This window comes from Cervus elaphus, chromosome 28, assembly GCF_910594005.1.
Source record: "Cervus elaphus chromosome 28, mCerEla1.1, whole genome shotgun sequence".
In the NCBI taxonomy this organism is placed as follows: domain Eukaryota; kingdom Metazoa; phylum Chordata; class Mammalia; order Artiodactyla; family Cervidae; genus Cervus; species Cervus elaphus.
This window is the reverse complement of record NC_057842.1, coordinates 45,601,048-45,606,051: the sequence shown is the minus strand read 5'-3', so window position 1 is coordinate 45,606,051 and position 5,004 is coordinate 45,601,048. Positions and strand designations below refer to the sequence as shown.

General features: G+C 43.8%; 1 pseudogene; it reads right to left on the bottom strand.

Moving 5' to 3' along the window:
* Positions 1–572: 572 nt before the first annotated feature.
* LOC122685486 lies at positions 573–1,049 on the bottom strand (annotated as a pseudogene).
* Positions 1,050–5,004: the final 3,955 nt, after the last annotated feature.

Sequence of the window (5,004 nt, the reverse complement as noted above, 5' to 3'; positions counted from 1 at the left end):
GGCTGAATAATATTCCATTCTATGGATGCACCATATCTCTTCATCCATTCACCTGTTCAGGGACACTGGGGCTGTTTCCACTTTTTGGCTCTTGTGAGTAATGATGCTACATCTTTGGGTGTGCAAGTCCCTGTTCTCAATTCTGTGGGATATGTACCAGGAACAGAACTGCTGGGCCGTATGGCAGTTCTATGTCTAATCTTGTAAGAAACTATCAGTTTGTAATCGTGGTTTTGTTTTTCACAAGTAAGATCTTTTATTTCTCGTCATTAAAAGGCTGCACTGTAAACATTCTTGGACTTGTTCACCTTTGGCACTGGTCTCATGCCCAGTCACTTTTCCAGAACTACTACCTTCACCATGTCACTCTATGAGTTTTCCCTATTCACACTTGGGATTCTTCAGCACTTTCGCTTTTCTAAAGAAGACATCATGGAGGAGATAAATAGACTGGCAAGTCTTTTCTATGTCTTTCCCAATGCTGTTTGGAATCAATTTACTGACAACCTCTTTGAGGTCATCTGCACCTCTCAGGTCGTGATTTCCATCACCTTTGTGTGCATCTGATGCACCTACTGGTGCTGGGCATAAGTGGTCTTCCAAATCTGACGGTTGCATTTTTTAGTATAACCTACACAGAACAGATGAAGCAAGTAACCGTCAGTTGTCTTGACATCAATGTGAGCTTCAATCGTGGTCTGACATTTTTTTGACCACGGAGCACATTTTGTCTTGGGTAAGATCCATGTCATGGAAATTAATGTTTTTTTCCCCTGAACATCCTCAGTAATTGGCTTGAATTTCCTAAGTGCAACTTCATCATTCTGCAGATCAGCAAGACTCACTTCAAAAATATAACCCTTGAGGCCATCAGATGCAATTTTGGTTCTTTGAGTTCCAGTGGCCTGTGTTTTCCCAATATTTCTTATATTGAACATAGCTGGTGCTTTCACATCATACTAATCTTTCCTAGAAAATGGGTCAACCATTTCCTTCTTGGCTCCCTTTTTGCCTCCTTTCGTATGGTGCTTGTTCTTGACAACTGCCATGGTGCCCCTAAGAGAGCCAAAAGGATGGAAGTACAGCTCAAGTGGGAACTTAGGCCCTGTAATCATGTTTTGATGGGAATGCTCACAGGTAGATAGCTTTCTTGGGTAGAGATGGTTGGGACATTTGACCTGGGAGTAGAGGTGAATAACTGCTTTGACATCTAGGACAAAGGACCCGAGAAAAGCTTGGCTACACCATAGGCACTCTCTGGGCCACAGTGCCGACAGGCCCCCCAGATACTTTCCTTGTCATGGTGATTGTCACAAGGATAGAAACTGGAAAACCATTTGACAAATGGAATTACTCACCACTGTCCCACGATCGGGCAAGCACAATACCACTGGCCATTACCCAGGACAGGGAAATGGCCTCCTCAGAATTTTGCATAAGGGCATTCATTTATATATATATATATATATGTATGTATATATAATTATAAAATATATGAACATAAAGAGTACATAAGTACATGTTAAATCATAACAAAATTATTGCCATCACATCTACCACTCAGCTTAACAAACAGAACATTACTGAAGAACATTTTGAAGTTCTGCGTTTATCTGTTCCCAAGCACATTTTCATTCTCCACCTCACAGGTGACCTGAATTTAATCTATAACTTTCTTTTCTTTCTTTCTTTATAGTTTACCATGCACACTATAATACATTGCCCAATTTTGCATGTTTCTGAACCTCACATAAGTAAAAACATCTGGATTTATTTTTCTGTGACTTGCTTTTTTCATGCATCATTATACTTTCAAGACTCTTCCATATTGAAATATGTAGCTGTAGCTCATTAATTTTCACCGCTGTGTTGTGGGCTCCATTTTATGCCCATCCTTAATGTATTTATCTATTCAACTGGAGATGGGCTGTTTTAGTTATTTCCTAAGAGCTCATTCTAATCAGGGTTTTTATCCTCACAGTAATTAGCACTAAAAGATTTTAACTGTCTGTTTTCCTACATGTGTAGGTTTTCCTCTAGATTGTTTAAATATGAGGAAAACAGGTACAATGGCCCTTTTTTGTTGCTGCTGGGTTAATAAATGTTGAGTGGTCCTACCCCATCACCCCGCACTTTTTCTGAGCACTGGCTCTCTCTGAACCAGCAGCCATATTTATAACCATCAGAGCTGATTGGGCCAAAGGTAGATACTTCTCTCAAGCTGGGCCAATCAGATGCTCTTTCTTCTGTTACCAGAAGAGAGTGGTCTTTGTTTCTTTGCTGGTTAGCCCTGTGAAAGTGGAAATTTGGGAGCTTGGATCAGCTCTGCTTTCCCCTGCATATGGAGGGGAAGGGGTAGGACAAGGGGAAGGGTTAAGGTATAAGTGAGATGTCTGAAGAGGATGGATAGTTTTTTTAAGGAGGGGATGCGAGGTGGACTGAGAGACCTAAAGCCTTCCAGGCCTCAGCCTCAGCACTTTGCCGAGACTTGGCCCTTGGGTCCCTTGAGGTCCTCTGCTATGTCTTTACAATAAATTGATCTTTTTGACTTAAATTAGTTTCAGTTGTTTTCTATTACTTGTAATCAAAGACCTCAACTTTTCTGTTCAATTTGCTTCTTCCAAGCCATTCAAAGGAACTGGCAGGGCTGTCACGGACCCCCTATTAACCCGAGTGAGTTAAATTCTTTCTCCGCTTAACAAGAGATAGGAAATTCTCCACTTCCAGAGTCAGTCAGCTTCAGGGAGCTAAACAATGGAGTGGATAGTTAGCTGCTTGCTAGTTTTATGTCAACAAGGTATAAAGTAGCTATGATAGTTTTATCTCGAGTTATTTTGGCCAGCTCTTAGAAATGACTGAAGAATCTTGCTCTTAACTTCCTAAAAACAGGTGCTTGATAAACATACCCCACCCTTCCCCCCATTATCCTCAGGTGCTCAGGAGGGTAACCTCGAATAAGTGAAATTCTACAGATAATCCCCAAACCTTATCTAAACTCTTATCTTGGCCAATAGCTTCCTCTTCTGCCTTTTAGCAGAGCTGTTGACAAGAAGCAAATGGACTGTGACAAGCTGGAGTTTTTATCTTTTTATTTCCCTCGAAAGCCTCCAGTGGAGCTGTTGAAGAACAATGACGAGGACGAAGAGACCGGTGGCAGGTGGGCAAAGGGGAGAAACAAAGCTTGGATGGTTTGAGCACTGGCAAGCCCAGGAGTTGTCTTAAAGGGGCTGGGGGGAACACAGATGACTGAGGAGGGGGAAGAGAAGTGGCGGGAAGGGGAGCAGGCTCATGCGGAGGGGAGGGAGACTCCACTCCAAGTTTCACAAAACGCCTTTCCCAAGTCGGCACAGTTGCGCTTACAAGACAATGCACTCCCAGCAGAGTCTTCACTGAGATTTTGAAGATGTGGGCCTCGCTGAATGGAAGGGAAGCTCACTTGGCTCCCAAGCTTGGTTTTGCTTAAAATCTTCTGTCAGTTGGTACAGCCCCTGAAAACGCATCGGAGTTTTTACTCTAGCCTCTGCCAAGTGGTGAAGCCAAGGGCGCACACCCCCACCCCCACCCCCGTCTCACTCTAGAGGTAGCCATTAGGCTTTGATGTGTAATTTGAGGCAAGCGATCTTCTGCCGCCCCTTTCTTTTTTCACTGAAAACCACCGTACCGCCACAAAGCTCAAGTTCAGAGGGGGGGTGGATGACTCCTCAGCAGCGCCATCTTAGAACCCAGGGGAAAAGAGACTGGCGCTTAAACCTCAGCCCACTGAATCAGATCAGCCTTTGCTGTGATGTTTCAACTGTAACATTTCAAACTTGCTCGCGGCAGCTGTTAGGTATTCCTTGCTGAGACCTTGAATTTGGAGGGCACATAAGATCACCAGCAGAGGAGGACAATGGTGTTTCATTATTCATGGAAACATGCTGCTCGTGTGCTTCGGTTTGAGCTTTTGATGAACAGAAAACGCTCTGAACTTATTTTCCTTTTTGTGAGATCCTGACACAGCATTTCTGGTTTCAAAGGAAGCTGTATAAAAAAAGACCAACAGAAAACCCCACAAAATGGGACCACCTTAAAATCAACTTTACTGGCTAAATGGGATTAAACTAGAGTTGTGTTTTAAAAAAGAATAAACCAGAAAAAAAGAAAAAAAAAAAAACCCAAGTCTTTGCTGCATGGTGCCCACTTCTATCTAAACAGCTCTGAAGTCCAGATGCACACTGTCACTGGAGCATCTCTGGAGAGAGCGTGGGAAGTTAAAAGTCAGTGTTTTTGATTAATTAATAATCATCCTCAGCTGTGTTGGCAAATGATAAAAACAAATTGTCTGCCTTTAAAGTAAGGGTGGAAGATGTGTGCTTACCCAGAACCGAGGGGGAAGGAGGAAGAGCCCTGTTGGCCTAGTTGGCCCTTGGCTGGTCTGGTGGTGGCTGAACAAAAATGATGCTGTGTGGTCACGAACACAGTCACAGCTCGGGTGGTCAGTCAGGGAGGTGAGTGAAGGAAGCCAGCGTCTCAGGGCTACCCAGTTGTCTTCTACAACAACCCAACTGAGCATTTGCAGGAATAACTATTTCTCCATGTTTGTCATTGTGGGGTTCCAGTCAGCCGGCTCCAGCTGACTGTGTGTCTGTGTGTGTGTGTGTGTGTGTGTGTCTCTGTGTGTGTGTGTGTGTGTGTGTGTGTGTGGTGGTGGGTAGATGTGTGGGTGAGGGTGGGGGTGTGTATGTACTGGGATGAGATGAAGTTTCATTGGTAATTAGAGATGCAAAGACCCCTCTCCTTTTAAATTTGCCACCTACGAGTTAAACAATGACCCCACGTCATTTTTTCTCGAAGGCTCTGTGGCTGCAGCTGGGTGCCATCTTCCTCCCTTTTGAGCCTGTAGTTCTTCAGCCATGCTTCTCTTACAGGACTTAACATTTGCCTCTTGGTTAACACAGTCATCTTTCCTCAAATGTCGTGATGCTTGCCTTTGGGGCAGCACCTGGGACAGATTATTGGCTACAG